Source organism: Castanea sativa, chromosome 8 (assembly GCF_040712315.1).
Source record: "Castanea sativa cultivar Marrone di Chiusa Pesio chromosome 8, ASM4071231v1".
In the NCBI taxonomy this organism is placed as follows: domain Eukaryota; kingdom Viridiplantae; phylum Streptophyta; class Magnoliopsida; order Fagales; family Fagaceae; genus Castanea; species Castanea sativa.
In genome coordinates this window covers 20,908,530-20,925,888 of record NC_134020.1, presented here as the reverse complement: position 1 = coordinate 20,925,888, position 17,359 = coordinate 20,908,530, and the positions used below count along the sequence as shown (strand labels likewise).

At 36.8% G+C, this 17,359-nt stretch overlaps 1 pseudogene; it reads left to right on the top strand.

Annotated features, from left to right (window-relative positions):
- Positions 1-255: 255 nt before the first annotated feature.
- On the top strand, positions 256-16,770 carry LOC142605989 (putative NAD(P)H dehydrogenase (quinone) FQR1-like 3; annotated as a pseudogene).
- Positions 16,771-17,359: the final 589 nt, after the last annotated feature.

The window sequence follows — 17,359 nt, the reverse complement described above, 5'->3', positions numbered from 1 at the left end:
ACCTATTATTTCTTATTTGTGATGAAAAAATTTCATCATCTATAATTTTTTTTTTTATTGGTGAAGAAACATTTTCGTCACCAATACATTTTGTGATGGAGCTTAGGTGATGAATGCTATTTCGTCACCATTTCATCACCATATGTATTCGGTGATGAAATAAGGACATATTGTGATGAAAAGTTTTGTCACCATAGCCCACTTTTGTTGTAATTTTTTTTAGATACTATTTTCAGCTTATTTTTGCCATTATTCATGGGTTCCATTGCATTTTTAGTACTATTCATGAACCCCACTGTACTATTTCAGCTGCTTTTTGGCTTTATTTACAATGCTTTCAGCAAAAAGTTTTCAGTTTTAGCTAAATAAGCCGTTCCCAAATAGAGACTAAATCAATATCAAAATCCTATTCTAGGCTGCTGCTGTGACAACCACCAAGGTCTATGTAGTGTAAGCATCTTCCCCTCCTTGCTTCTTGCTCCTTGCTCCTTTGTCTCCCAAATACACTACTTCACGCACCTGTAAATTGTCATATGCAATGATGAATTTAGTAGTAAAATTTCTCCTCCTTTTCTCTTTTGCCTTGAACGATAACTTGGAACATTAATTTTTCACCCCCAAGGTATTACTCCTTACATAGACATGTTGAGACTATGGCTAAGGAAGTTCAGTAAGGAGCTAATGCAGTTCAAGGTGTTGAAGCAACACTTTGGCAGGCAAATATGGCTAAGAATGCATACCATAAATACAGATATAGAGGGTGGGGGACTTCTACTATTTTGTTCCAAGTTTTGTTTGACTTGATTGGTACCATACAAGTACGTGAGACTCTTTCCAACACAATATTGCAAAAGGTGAAGGACCCTCCAAGAGCAAATGATGTGGTAGAGATCAGGCTAGAGCAACTTTTAGAGGCTGGTGGATTTCTGTTTTGATTTCCCTCTCGTTTTGGCGTGATGGCATCCCTGTTCAAGGCCTTCTTTGATGCCACCCATGAGTTGTGGGAACCCTAAGCACTAGTTGGCAAACCTACTGGAGTCTTCTGGAGCATTGGTTTTCATGGGGGAGGTCAGGAGCTTACTGCGTGAGTTGCTTACTTTTTACTTCTCCTTTGGAAACTTTTTTTTTTTAGCTATATAAACTTACATGCTTATGAATCTGATAAAGGAATGTCTTCAGATATTATCATTTCCCCTATGGAAACTATTCTTACCAAATATAAGTAAAGGACTAGGACCTAAAATTTGGGGGATAACTAGCGTATTTCTATCCTCCTATGATCCAATTACACAAAAACTTAATAATATACATCTTAAGCAAATGTTACTAGTGGTTTTTGCATAATTTCATGAATAAAGTTGAGGTCCTAGATGAGCTCCACACCAACAGAATGTAGTTTTTATCTTTGAGGGTTAATAATCTTCTCTGCACACGTTGTTAATGTTTGTCCAATCCTCCCATCATTATGTTTTTTGGGCTAAGATAGTTTGACCCCGGTTAATTAATTCAATTACGCAACTTGATTAATTAGGTTCAATTTGTATGCAAATTGTGAAGGCACTAACAAGTCACAAATTAATCTAAATGCAGCAGAAAATAAATTAGACACAGTGATTTGTTGAAAAATGGGGAAAACCTTTCGCAAGGCCAAAACCCCGTCGGGTGATTCTATGGTCACCACTCCCAAGAATCCACTAATCAACAATCAAGCAGTTATAAGTATAAAGAATCTTACCAACTACCCTGGCTTATCCCGAAATACCAACCTACAATTGAACCTTTGCTCCAATACCTAATTGGACTTGATCTTGAAGTAGCCTTCTTTTACTTGATGCACAAATCTCCAATTTGTGACTAATCCTTTGCACGGATCCCAGTACGTGACTAATTCTAGTAACTTGAACAGATGTTGTTGGTTGCAAAGTTATTTACTTCATCAACAATGAAGATATGGAAGCACTTGGTTACAAAGTCCTATGACATACAAACGCGGTAACTTCTTATAGAGAAAATAAGTCTATTGGTCTCTGTATCTATGTGTGACGGCTTTTAAAATAAGTCTTATATATGTCTAGGGTTATGAGAAATAAACCTTAAACAAATTCATAAGCTTGGGCTGAAATTCAAATCTGGAAAATTGAAAATTGTAGTTCTCAATAGATCAAACTTCTGTTGAGCTATCTATCGAGCTGCACATTAAGTCTCGATAGTAGGCATATGTTGGGCTATCTGTTGAGACTTAATGAATGGTTTTCTTCACTTGTTTCTTGGACCAATCTTCATGGCTTTCAATATGAACACTTGATATGCTTTGAACAAAATATTTCTTGATGTATTAAACTCATCTTAGATCTACCTAATTACAAGTGGATTTTGTCAAATAATTAGCCAATTACATAAAATATGACCCTAACAATCTCCTCCTTTGGCAACCCATGACAAAACCATAAGCGTAATTATGAGAGATGTATAAAACAACAACTCCATAACTATTACCAAAGCCAAAAAGCTAAAAGTACATAAGCCTAACTAATACAATGAGCTCTTAAAAACTTTGCAAGAAAAGAGATCATGGCATGATAGACTTGCAACCTGTCTTAATTGAAACACTTAAAACAAGATTTATCAAGACATCAAGTGTGAAACATAGACAAGTTGTATACAAGAAGAAACATGTGTATGAAGATAGAAAAGAAACAATCCATGTGAGACAAAGGTGAAGAAAACATACATCATATATATATATATATATCAAAGAATATAATGCATGTAAAAGTTGTCATAAGACCATGGTACATGAAGTGAGAAAAGATGCATCAAAACCTCATTACATCCCTCAAAGCACTCTCCCCCTAACTGGTCTAACCTTATGTTAGCTTTTCCCCTAACAAAAAGACCTACTCTCATATACAAAACTACTCCTCCTTTTTGTCACGAGTGATAAAGGGTGAATCACTGAGAGGGTGTCATGTCATCCTCATACTCAGAGCTAGAAGCATCCTTATCATCATCATCTCCACCATTCAAAGAAGAAACATCAGCAAGCACGGGAGAAGGTGAAGGAGCAAATTTGCCAAGACGAGATTGTTGGCGAGCTATGTGACCAATCCTGATATTCATCTGACACATCTCATAAAAAATGTGGTCAAGATGACTACTAAAATCAGTACACATATGCTAAAGCTGGTCCATAATGGTAGCAAGGGACTCCTCCACTCCAGAAGAAGAAGAAGAAGATGGAGCAAAAGATAAAGACAGATGAGGGGGGTAGGGGTAGCATCATCCTCCACGCAAGGCCGCTTAACCGCTAGCTGCGCATCTCTCCTTGTAATAGATTCCTTACTAATGACACCCATGACATAGAAAGGTAAAGAGAGAGGAATAATGATGTGCACATGTGAAAGGATGCGTGTGATAGCCAAAGGGAAGATGAGCTTATCATGTGTAGTAATGTCTCGATAGCAATCTATCATAGATACTATCACGTGTGATAGTGAGACCGTGGAGTGAGTACAGAGTTCATCACCATATTAAGGATTCGTGGACCCTTAGCAAACTTGATTGTGGAGAAATTAAGAGTATCTCCCTACACTTCTCACAGAAGAGTGAGGCCATCTCTTCTTGAGAGATTGAACTGAGACGACGGTGACTAGGGTAATTAGGACGATCAACCCTAGGAACATGTAGTACCTCGAAAATGAACTTCGGGGTGACTATGATACATGTACCTCAAAATACCATAGTAAACCTAGGCACAGAGGTATTAATGGCATGCATGTTGGAGTAAAACTCTTGTATGTACACACTGGGTCACCTCTTAGGTATCTCATATAGAGACGCCTAACCCCGAGAGCTAAATGCACCAAGTAGAGGAGTGTTTGGAAAGGCAGACAAAATGACCTGACGTTCCGAATGAATTGCCCTGTTAGATTTGTTCTCAAAGAAGTCATCCCATGCCTTCTCATCACAAAACCGAACAGAATCAGGATGGAAGGGAGTAGAAGAAGAAGAAAAGGAACCACGATGTCTTATCGAGTTCTTAAAAGGGACATAATTTTTAGGTGCCATGAGAAGGAAACTAAACAAGAGAGAAAGAGAAGATAACAGAGAACACAATAGGAACATGAGGCATTAGAAAGAAGAAAAAGACTACATGCTATGCATTATAATGCATGAACATGTTACATGCTAAATAAAATTGTTTCATGGGTGGAACCCAATCCAAACTACAACACTCACATTGTATAATCATGCACACAACCTAGAATGCATGAAAACATGATTATAATGACATAGAATGCAATGCATGAGCATGTGAGATCATATTAACAGATCCCACCCAAAAATTTTCATAAAAACTCAAAAACCCCAAAATTTTCCCAAAAGCTAAAAATTAGGTCACAAAATGCATGAAATGCATGAGTGAAGAAGAAAAGATAAGATTTAGAACATTTACGAAGGAATGGATGTTTGGACAAGGCTGAAATCTTGAAGGGAAGATGGATTTTTGTGAAAAGAGGAGGTTTTAGGAATATATGTCAACATTTTATGTATTGGCTAATCCTTTGACAAAACACACTTTAGTTGTAATTGGGTAGATCTAAGATGTGTTAAATGCTTCAAGAAACAAGGTTTCAAGTTCAAGTGTTAAAGCCATGCAAGTCTATCCAAGAATCAAGTGAAGAAGTATTGTTTATTAAAACTCGACAGCTAGTATCAATTGAGGTTTAAAAGAGTTGTTCAGCCCGAGGCTCGACAGCTAGGGTATCTATCGAGATTTATGAAACTCAGTTTTTCAGAGCTGTTTTTCATCCAATCCGTGAGTATGTGTTTAAGCTTTCTTTTCTCACAACCCTAAACATATATAAGGATTATTTTAAGGGTTGTCTAGGGTTGCGCGAGTATTGAGCAAAGTCTTATTCATGCAAATTATGACCGGAGACAATATTTGCCCTAGTTCATTTTGAAGAAGCTGCTATGTTTGTACACCATAGGGTTTTGTGACCAAGCAACTTCATGATCTTCATCGTGTGATGAACTAAAGTATTTTGCAGCCAACATCCTTCTCAAGTTGGTGATCAAGTCACGTACTGGGATCCGCACATCTTTTGGTTAGTCACGTACTGGGAGCCATGCAATACAAGGAGAGATTGTCACTACTGAATAAGTATAATTGGGTATTGGGATAAGGGTTCAACTGTAGGTAGGTATAAGGTACTGGGATTCCTTTACTTGTAACCGTTTGTTTTGATAATAGTGGATTCTCGGGAGTGGTGACCTTAAAATCACCCGGTGGTATTTTTGTCGTGTAGGTTTTCCCAATTCGTAAACAAATCACTGTATCATTTAATTTCCGTTGCATATTTAGTTATTTGGTGATTTGTTTATGCTACCACGCTTATTGCATGTAATTGAACCTAATTAATTCACTTGGCTAATTAATTGGTTAATTCATCACAAGGGGCAAATACATTTTTGGCCTATCAAGTGGTATCAAAGCAGGCACACCCTAATTAGGTTTTAATCTTTGCTGTGTGATCCCTTGACCCCTGTTTGTCATAGATAGAGGACAGTCACTTATTGTACATCATTTATTTGATGGAACTTACTATGCATACTGGAAAGTATGCATGAGAGTTTTCTTACAGTCATTAGATGAGAAAGTGTAGCAAGCTGTGGAGATAGGCTGGACCAAGCTGAAGGAAGCGCCGGCCGACTGGGATGATGCAAAGATCAAGGCGGCAAACTTCAACAGTAGGGCATTGAATGCTTTATTCAATGCAGTCACAAATGAGGAGTTTAAGAAAATCTCCTCCACTGAAACTGTAAAGGAAGCTTGGACCATTCTTCAGACAACCTACGAAGGAACAAATGTTGTTAAAGATTTGAAACTTCAAAGGCTCGCTACTAGCTTCGAAGAAATCAAGATGGAGGAGGATGAGTCATTTGATGAGTTCTATGCCAGGCTCAAGGACATAGTGAACTCAGCTTTCAATGTTGGGGAAACCATTCTCGAACCCAAGATTGTGACAAAGGTGCTTAGATCTCTACCCGAGAGATTTCATGCCAAGATCACCTCCCTTGAGGAATTAAAGGATATTAACAAGATTCCATTGACAGAGCTCATTGGTAATCTGCAGACCTATGAGTTAGGATTGACAAGGATTTGCAAGTCGGGTAAGGGTAAGAGCTGGCATTGAAGGCCAAAAGCAGTGACACGGATGAGTCTTTTGATGATGAAGATTCTAAAATGAAGTCCTACATCACCTGGCAGTTCAAGAAGTTCATGAAGAATGCCAATACAAAGGGCTTCGACAAGGACTGTAGGCAGTCAAGTTCTTCTCAGTCTAAAAACTAAAACAAAGGGAAGAAAGATACTAGGGATGGCGCTCAGTACACTGTTCCCTCAGGGCCCAAGTGTTTCAGGTGTCAAGGATTTGATCACATGAAACAAGAGTGCCTTACTTATCTCAAGTCTATCGGGAAAAGCAAGGCACTTGTAGCTACCTTGAGTGACACCGAACCTGAGGATGATTTCGAAACTGAAGATGATGGAATCTTAAATGCTTTCACTGCCACTGTCAATCCTACTGAAGGGATTGTGGAAGATGTGGATGAAGAAGAAGACTTGGTGGAATCAAAATTTGAGAAGATGGATGAGGAAGATGAAATCCACATGGCCTATGCAAAGTTATACAAGATCTCAGAAAACATGAGAAGCTGTATAGGTTGGCCACCAAGAAGCTCAATGATGTAGAGCTTGAATGAGAACAACTCTCCACAAAGTTTGATGAAGCAAATCAGACTATTGGAGCAATGAGATTTTAAAACAATTTCTTGGCTGAGAGAATCAAGAAGCTTGAGGTGGAACTGTTCCAAGTAAGAGCTCAGTTAGAGAGGACCTCAAGTGCGAAGCTTGATGAGATGCTTAGCATGCAAAAATCTGCCTCTGATTGAACCAGTTTAGGGTATGATTTTTCTTCTCCTAATATTGCTTCTTCTAGTATTACTGTTTTTGTTTCTCCTACTAACAATATTGATTCTGAGAATAATGATGCTAAAACTGTAATAGCTAGTGAGAACATAGACAAGGATAAATCTATCTTAGGAGCACTCCCTAAGCTTGCTAAGAAAGAAACCAAAATTCCTATAGCTAAGAAGAGTAATACTCAAAAGTCCAAAGAAAAAAAGCAGCGTCTTTGTCATCACTGTGGAGCAGCTAGACACACTATCAAATTGCTACAAGTGGCAAGCCACTTAATAAAGCAACAACATGGTCTCAGCAAGAAACCTGAGTCAGTTTCCTTCCTCCCTCACTCCTCTTGGAGATCTACTCAAAGCCCTCATGTTCCTTACAAACTTGAATGGTTGCAATTCTTCCCCCTCTCCTCCGGTTCAAGGGTTCGCCAAAAGGAAAGGTTCTTCCAAGATGTGGAAGGAAAAGGGCTCCAAGTGATTTAGTCACTTTTTCTCGTTCCCTCTCTTGTTTTTGTTTTTGCATTACTTGTGTGTTTTGCTTTCTTAGTTTGAGACAATCTAGTTTTTATGCACTGTTTTATTTGACATGTTTTCGTTTGGTTATTTTTCAGTTTTGTTTTTATTTTGTTTTTCTTTCATAAAAATATAAAAAAAAATTGAAAAATCAGAAATATACAAAAACAGTGTGTGTTTGTGTACATTGGTACTTGTGTACCTTGAATGGCCAATGAAACAAAGTTCTCTAAACTTTGTATCTCTTGTAGCTTAGATGAGCATCTCTATACACAACTAAGCAAGTGAGCTTTGTGGCTCTTATTTGTGATGAGTAAGATTAAGTTATCTTTTGTACTTAACGCTCGTATCACTCTTTTTGATGTAAAGGATTAAAAATCCCAAGAGAAAGGCATAAATAACCATCTCATCACTGTTGCCCGCCGATCATGATATGACATCTGTATGCTTCGGCATAGCAAAAGTGCAATGTCATAAAGCTTAACATAATTGGGTATTTCTTTTCTCTCTCTTATATGCTCATGCATGATATGCTTAATACAAGAAAAATATGCAAAGAAAAAATAAAAGCAAAAGAAACAAAATGCTTTAAAATATGATTGCAAGTGTGTATTCTAGGACATGTGAGAGTTATAAGATGTACCTCGAAGGTAATAGTCTCTATCAAGGAGTTATGATCATGTGTGAGTTAAATTAATTTACTCATATCTCAAATTGTCATAACATAGAAACACTTATGCAATCTTGTGATCTTTTTCACACACAACACGCAATATTCTTTGCTACTTTTGATACATGTGCAGGAACAATGTGATTTGGCCATCACAAGGTTTACATGTGTTAATGTATGCTCCCTAAACTGTCTTAACTTGTTTTTGAATTATAAAATTGGTTAGACGTGTTGTGTGTGTGTGTGTGTGTGTGTGTGTGTGTGTGTGTGTTTTGGATCTAAATGCATGACATTTTTCTTGATTGAGAGATGATTTTAAGAGCTTACAATGTTGTTTGGATCCTTGGTTGAGTTGCATGGTTGATTGCATTCACATCTGTGTTTTTCTCTTCTTGAAAAATTGTTTTTAAAGCAATCTCAACAGCTCCTCGACACCTTTTAATAGCTAGGCTATCTATCGAGCTTTTCAGCTTTTTCTTATCGCAATCTCGATAGCTCCTCGATCCATCGAGAAAGTTTCTGTTTCCTTGATAGATGCTTGATAGCTCCTCGATCCATTAAGCTCATTCTTGTTGTGGACACCTCTTGACAGCTGCTCGATAGCTGTATCTCTCCAAGCTTTTAAAGCTCGACACCTCTTGATCTGTCAAGATTTAAGAGGTTCTATAAATAGATTCCTCATGATAGCAGACTCACTTCTCTCGATCTCTCTTGATTTTTTTCTGACCTTTCACCTCCCAAACACCTCTTTCTCCACTCTAAACTTCATTCACAAGAGATTTTCGACCTAGATTGATCTTTCTTCCTTTAATAAGATCTTGTTTCTCTCATTTTATCATGCATTTCATGTTTTCTGACCTAACTTTTGGGATTTTTGAAAACTTTTGGGATTCTTCAAATTTAATGATGTTCTTGTGAGATTTTTGGGATGGGTTTTGTTGAAATGACTTTGAATCATCATGCATTTTATCACACTTGCATTACAATAATGTTTCATGCATTTTAGATGTGTGGTTACCTTGTTGCAATGATTGTGTGCTGATTGGTTTGGATTGGGCTAAGACCATGATGTATTTACTTTTGCATAATACATGCTCATGAATTTTCATGCATACGTACCTTCAAGTTTCTTTATTTATTATATTGTATCTTGTTGGTGCTTTTCTGATTGTCTGTCTGTCTCTCTTTCTTACGTTAGTTGCATTATGGCACCTAAACGTAAATCCACTCCATCTCGGAACCCTCCTCATTTTGGGGCATCTACCTCTTCTGATCCTACCCTTTCTCATATTCAGTTTCGTGATGATAAAGCCCGCAGGGACTTTTCGGAGAACTTTCCTAGACTAGGCATTCATTCGAAACGCCAAGTCATTTTTTCAAACTTTTCTGACATTGACCTACCCACTGTCATTCATAGTAGTGGTTGAGAGTCACTATGTGACATCCCGGTCACTTGTCCATCCATGCTTATTCAGGAGTTCTACTACAGCATGCATGGATTTGATTATTCAGTACCTCTCTTTGTCACTCGCGTTCACAGTAAGCACATCGTGGTCACTCCGAATATTGTATTCGACGTGCTCCATGTCCCTAGGATAGCGCATCCTGACTACCCTAGTTGTGATCATCTTAAGACCGTGTCTAAAGTCGAGCTTATATCCTCTTTTTGTGAGCGTCCTTTTGATTGGGGTGATCATCAGTTCACTTTTTGTTCGACCTTTGCTAAAGGTTCTTAGTTCATTAACATGGTTATGAATTTTTTTTGCATCCTTTCTCTTATTATAACTCCATTATAGAGCCCCGTGCTCGATTTTTGTTATCCCTCATTGAGCATCTTACCATAGACTTTCCCTCTCATTTTATTCTTTCAATCATCGATGTGTATAGGGATACAGCGACCCATGATAAGCTCATCTTCCCTTATTCTATCATGAGGATTCTACGCCATTTTTCTGTTCCCTTTCTCGTTTCTGACCACTTCCATGTTATATGTGCCATAGACACCACTACCGTTAAATGAAGCGAGGCGTAGCTATGTTCGAGGTGGTTCGGATCGACGATTCCTCCAGCTTCTACAACTCCATCCACATTTGCTCCTTCTTCTTCTATGGGCAGTGTGACTCTCAAGGACATCATGTCACAGCTTGTGCGCATGGATGCTCGTCTTGACACTCTCAGTGATGAGTCGTGTCAAGTGAACACTCGTGTTAGTCGTATTGCACGACGATAGGCTGTCATGGGTGGCTTCATTTCTTCTCCTCCTCCTACTCTAGAGGTTTCTGAGGATGAGGCCGATGATTGTGATGTTGCTGCTTCTGATGCTAAGGATAATGGTGCTAGCTCTTCCAGTGTTGATGAGATGTCTACTTGATACACTTACCCTTTGTCACTCGTGACAAAAAGGGGAAGTAGTTTTGGATATGAGAGTAGTCATACTCATAGGGGGAGGGTTAGTAAGGATTTTTTTTTTGTTAAGGAGAGTGTTCATATTTTGAGGGATGTAGAGAGGATTTTGATGTATCTTTTTCTTTTTTCTCTATTTTAGATACATTGTTCATGTACCTTAGATATTGTGATCATATTGTGATAGCTAACCTTGTACTTGTTAATATATATACATATGAGGTTGTTATTACAGTTCTTTCACCTATCTTTACATGTGTTTTTTTTTTTTTCTCTTTATACACATGTTTCTTATTATTTGTATGCAATCTTTTATTTCTGTTTCACACTTAGATGCCTTGATGAGTTTTGTTTAAGTGTTTTAGAAATATAGGTTGCCAAAATCTTCTTGCCATAAACTCTCTTCTTGCAAATTTTTTCAAGAGTTTGTGTTAGGATAGACTTTATTGTATTCAACAAGTGAGTATGAGTTGAGTGATTTATGACTTCTCTCATATGTTCATTTGTTTGTTGTGGTTTTGTCACGGATTGCCAAAGGAGGAGATTGTTAGGACATATGTGATTGATGTTAGGAACATATGTCAACATTTTATGTATTGGATAATCCTTTAACAAAACACACTTTACTTATAATTGGATAAATCTAAGATATGTTTAATACTTCGAGAAAAAAGGTTTCAAGTTCAAGTGTTAAAACCATGCAAGTCTATCCAAGAATCAAGTGAAGAAGTGTTGTTCATTAAAGCTCGACAACTAGTATCAATCGAGATTTAAAAGAGTTGTTCAACCCGAGGCTTGACAGCAGCTCGACAGCTAGGGTATCTATCGAGATTTATGAAACTCAATTTTTCAAAGCTATTTTTCATCCAATCTGTGAGTATATGTTTAGGCTTTCTTTTCTCACAACCCTAAACATATATAAAGATTATTTTAAGGGCTGTCTAGGGTTGTGCGAGTATTGAGCAAAGTCTTATTCATGCAAAATGTGAATGGAGACAATACTTGCCCTAGTTCATCTTGAAGAAGCTGCTGTGTTTGTACACTATAGGGTTTTGTGACCAAGCAACTTCATGATCTTCATCGTGTGATGAACTGAAGAACTTTGCAGTCAATATCCTTTTCAAGTTGGTGATTAAGTCGCGTACTGGGATCTACGTATCTTTTGGTTAGTCACGTACTGGGAGCCATGCAATTCAAGGAGAGATTGTCACTACAGAACAAGTCCAATTAGGTATTGGGGTAAGGGTTCAACTGTAGGTTGGTATAAGGTACTAGGATTTCTTTACTTGTAACCGCTTGTTTTGATATTAGTGGATTCTCGGGAGTGATGACCTTAAAATCACCTAGTGAGGTTTTTGCATTGTAGGTTTTTCCCATTCGTAAACAAATCACCATGTCATTTAATTTCCACTGCATATTTAGTTATTTGGTGATTTGTTTGTGCTACCACTCTCATTGCATGTAATTGAACCTAATTAATTCACTTGGCTAATTAATTGGTTAATTCATCACAAGGATTCAATATGTTTTTGGCATATTAGATATATAGAAAAATGCCGCTTGATAGATTGAGAAAGTATCGAGCTTCTATTGAGAACAAAAAATCAATAGATTGAGAGGTATCGAGGAAGTATTGACAGTAAAATGATCTCGATAGATCAATGAGGTATCGAGCATCTATCGAGTAGACAAAGACTCCAAAAAAAATTGGCTCAATGGATCGGGCTATCTATCGAGAGGTCTCGAGAATAAACCTAGAAATCTAGATAGAAGAGGCATGTATCGAGGAGCTATTGAGCAACTATCAAGAAGGTATCGAGTTGCTATCGAGAGGAGAGAGTTTTTAAGGAGGAGAAGCAGCACAAGATGAATGCAATCAAGATGAACACCAAAAAAAGGAAAACAAAGAGCATATTAAGCAAAGAAACACATCCTTAACTCTAGATGCAAAGCATTCCTAAATAAAAAACACGCTAAACAAGTCTAACCAATTTTATTGCGAAAACATATTTAGACAATTTAGAGAGCGTATACTACCACATGTATTTCTTGTGATAACCAAATCACTTTGCACCTATACAATTGTATCAAGAGTAGCAAAGAGGATGTGTGTTGTGTGTGAAACTTTTGCAAGAGAACATAAGTAAATCATTATATGAAAAGTGATAATATTGGAGGATCAAATACATTCACACACAATCATAATTGTTTGATGGGAACTATCACCTTTGAGGTACATTATATCACTCACACGTCTATTAGAAACATGCTTGCAACCATATTAAAAACATTTTTATTCTTTTTGCTTTTCATGTTCTTTGCATATATTTCTTTAAAGCATAAAATGACATAACATGCATGGGTATATAAGAAAGAAGGAAATTACCCAATTATATAAGCTAAACATCTTCTTCTTTTTTTCTTTTTCTTTTTTTTTTCTTTTTTTTTGTGCAAGTGCTACACTTTACCGAGCATGACTTTTATGAATTGCATATAGATATTATATGATTGGCGAGTTTTAGTAGTGAGATGGTTATTTATGCCTTTCTCTTAGGATTTTTTAGTCATTCCCATAAAAAGAGTGATTTAAGATATAAAAGATAAGAAATCAACCAAATCACATAAATGAGCCACAAAGCTCACATTGCTTAGTTGTGCATGAAGATGCTCATCTAAGTTACAAGAGATACAAAGTTAAGAATTTTGTTTCAAAGGTCATCCAAGGTACACAAGTATTAATATACACAAACACACACTGTTTTTTTATTTTTCAAATTTTTTCTCACTTTTTTATTAAAAAAAATTAAAATAAAGCAAAGATGAGCAAACAAACAAACATAGCATAAAAAACTAGAGAGTAGATGCAAGAAAGAAGAAGAGAAGAGAATCACTCCATACAAATGACACCATGTTTTGGCACAAGAATTCAAACCATCTACCATCCAAAGGTTTTGTGAAGAGATCAGCCTTTTAGTCATTGGTGTGAATGAACTCATGAGTGAGAATGCCATCCTTAACCAACCCATGAATAAAGTGATGTCAGATCTTTATGTGTTTGTTTTGAGAGTGTTGAACCAAATTTTTAGAGATGTTTATATACTGGTATTGTCACAATAGATAGTGAGATGTTTTTGAAAAATACCATAATCAAGAAGAAGCTTTTGCATCCAAAAAAGTTGAGTACAACAACTACTAGCAGCAATGTATTCAACCTTAGTAGTAGATAGAGAGAGAGATGGAATTTTGCTTCTTATTCATCTAGGAGATAAGATTATTACCTAGATAAAAACGCCCACTAGAAGTGCTTTTATGGTTATCAGCATTCCCTACCCAATCCGCATTAGAATATCCAGCTAACACATCATTAGTATCCTTATCATACCAAACTCTAAAATTACTGGTGGATTTAATGTATTTGATGATACGCTTTGCCGCAGTAATGTGAGATTCTTTGGGATATGCTTAGTATCTAGCACACACTCCTACACTGTAACTAATGTCAGGTCTTCCAGCAGTAAGATAGAGAATACTACCTATCATGCTTCTATAGAGAGATGGATCAACACTCTTTCCTAGCAGATCAATAGTGAGTTTCACATTTGGACTCATAGGAGTTCTAATAGGACTAGCAGACTTTAGACCAAACTTCTTCACAAGATTTTTAGCATATTTAGATTGAGAGATGAAAATACCTAAGTTGCTTTGACGAATTTGCAAGCCAAGGAAGTAGTTCAGTTCTCCAATCACGCTCATCTCGAATTTGGTCTGCATCATGCTTAAGAAGGAATAAGCAAGGTCATTTGTAGATTCGAAGATGATATCATCCACATAAACTTGAGCTACAACTAGTTCTCCTTCAACTTTCTTGATGAACATTGTTCAATCAGTTTGTCTTCTTGTGAATCCATAAGACACCAAATATTCAATGAGACGATCATACCATGCTCTAGGTGCCTACTTCAATCCATAGAGTGACTCATTTGTCATATCATAAGGCATGGTCTTTTGTTTGATTTGATCACCAAGTGGTTTTACCCTTGCCCTTATCTTCCTGAGGTGTATACCTTTATAAAGATACATCTTGAGACAGTCTAGTTTTCTTCTGCTCACAGAAATATCATTTTCAACAATCGTCAAGATTAATTTTAAATATCTTTTTGACTTGCATGTCCTGAGAAACTTGAGCATATTAATGCTAGAAACACAAGAGATATTTGAAAAAAAGAAAAAGGAAAAAAGAAGGTATTTTCATGCAATTTGATTCCATGACAACAAAGGTCAATGGATCGCACATCAATGATTAAAACCTAATCAGAGTGTGCCCACTCTGATACCACTTGTTGGGTTAAGATAGCTTGACCCCGGTTAATTAATTCAATTACCCAAGTTGATTAGTTAGGTTCAATTTGCATGCAAATCATGAAGTTACCAACAAATCACCAATTAAACTAAATGTAGCGGAAAATAAATTAGACATGGCGATTTGTTGACAAATGGGGAAAACATCTTGCAAGGCAAAAATCCCATCGGGTGATTTTAAGTTCACCACTCCCAAGAATCCGCTAATCAGCAATGAAGTGGTTACAAGTATAAGGAATCTTACCAACTACCCTGGCCTATCCCAAAATACCAACCTACAGTTGAACCTTCGCTCCAATACCTAATTGGACTTGATCTTATAGTAGCCTTCTTTCCCTTGATGCACAAATCTCCAATCTGTGACTAACCCTTTGCACAGATCCCAGTACGTGACTAACTCCAGCAACTTGAACAGATGGTTGCAAAGTTCTTCACTTCATCAACAATGAAGATTTGGAAGCACTTGGTTACAAAACCCTGTGGCGTACAAACGCAGTAGCTTCTCATATAGAAAATAATTCTCTTGGTCTCTATATCTGTGTGTGACAACCTTTAAAGTAAGCTTTATATATGTCTAGGGTTGTGAGAAAAGAAACCCTAAACAAATCCCTAAGCCCAGGCTGAAATTCAAATCTGGAAAATGGAAAATCGTAGTTCCCAATAGATCGAGCTTCTATCAAGCTATCTAACAAGCTGCATATTAAGTCTCAATAGCAGGCATTTATCGAGCTATTTATCGAAACTTAATAAATGGCTTATTTTTCACTTGTTTCTTTGACCAATCTTCATGGCTTTCAATACGAACACTTGATATGCTTTGAAAAACATATTTCTTAATGTATTAAACTCATCTTAGATCTACCAAATTACAAATAAAGTGCATTTTATCAAAGGATTATCCAATTACATAAAATATGACTCTAACAATGTTTAATTCACTATTCTCCCTTTTTCAATGTTACAAATACTGAATAAATAGTATTGTATATTACAAGTAACCACATATACAAGAGTGGCTTTATATAGTAGGCTAGTATACGTTGTACAATTATGTGTGCCAAGCAAGACTAGTAAAGTGGGCCTCAATGCCCACAAGCTTATTACACATTAACAATCCAAATTTGGCGAAACGGAGCCTGAAATCGGAATCTACTCAAAAAACTGAGCAAGGTAGGCCCTTTCAAAAAAAAATTTATTTTATCAAAAGGCAACTATTAAAGGTTAAATAGTCACCGGTTAGACAAATAGTCACCGGTCAACAAGTCAAAAGTCAATAAACAGCGTGCTTATGTGGCACGATTACGTGGTAGAGCTAACGTGACAATGATACAATGTTACAAATATTGAATGAATAATATTATATATTATAAATAATAACATACACAACAGTCGCTTTATATAGTAAGCTAGTGTAATGTACAAGTATGTACGTTAAGCATGACAAATAAAGTGGGCATAAAACCCATAAGCCTATTACATTGTAACGGTCAAGGCATACGTTTATGTGGCTTGGTATTTCATTCTTTCCATTTTTGTCTCTTGTTTGCAGATTGATAGCTATAACACAGTTAGCACATCATGGCATGCTATTTGTCCCTCTTGGCTATACCTTTGGAAGCGGCATGTTTGAGATGAATGAGGTGAAAGGTGGCTCTGCTTATGGTGCTGTAACTTTTGCGGCAGATGGATCTCATCAACCTACAGAGCTAGAACTCCAGAAGGCCTTTTACCAGGGTAAATATGTTTCTGAGATAACAAAGAAGCTGAAAAACCAACCTCTTTCATCGTAAGGGATACGTATTCAAGATGATGTAAAATTCTGTCAATGTAAAGAATCAACTAGAAATAAGTACGCTTCACATTCACAAACCGAAACACAAAGTTCGTTGATATTGACAGGTGATTGTGTTAGAAAAAAAAAAAATGTTTTGCCTGAACTGAATCGGCATAATAAAATTGTGTCAGAATCTAAATTCGAGCGACTAAGGTGTAAATGGAGGCTGGAATCTCATTATGTGCATGCATTATGTGCGTTTTGGATTTTCTTATCTTCCTATTTAATGATTGCATTTCCTTCTTGTGCTCAGTGTGTAATTGATTAGCAGCAACTTTAGAACTAGAAGCTATCGTGTATCCATTCCTGCAAAGTCTATTGGGCTCTAGGCTCTCGCCCGCCGTGCTATTGATCTTGCAAAGTCTTCATTTGTAGAAATTTGATCGAGATTTCATACATCCACCTGTAAAATCTTTCATTTATTATTGTTAAATGGCACTCTCTAAATAGAACTTGGAACAATTTTATTGAAGAATGAGACTAAATAATTACATAGTGGTTCAACTCTGCTATTTTTATAGTGCAAAACGGAAGGTTAGAGTAAAAAAATTATCGATAACAAATTCAGTTAGCCGTTACCTAGGGCTAGCGGAAATGTAACA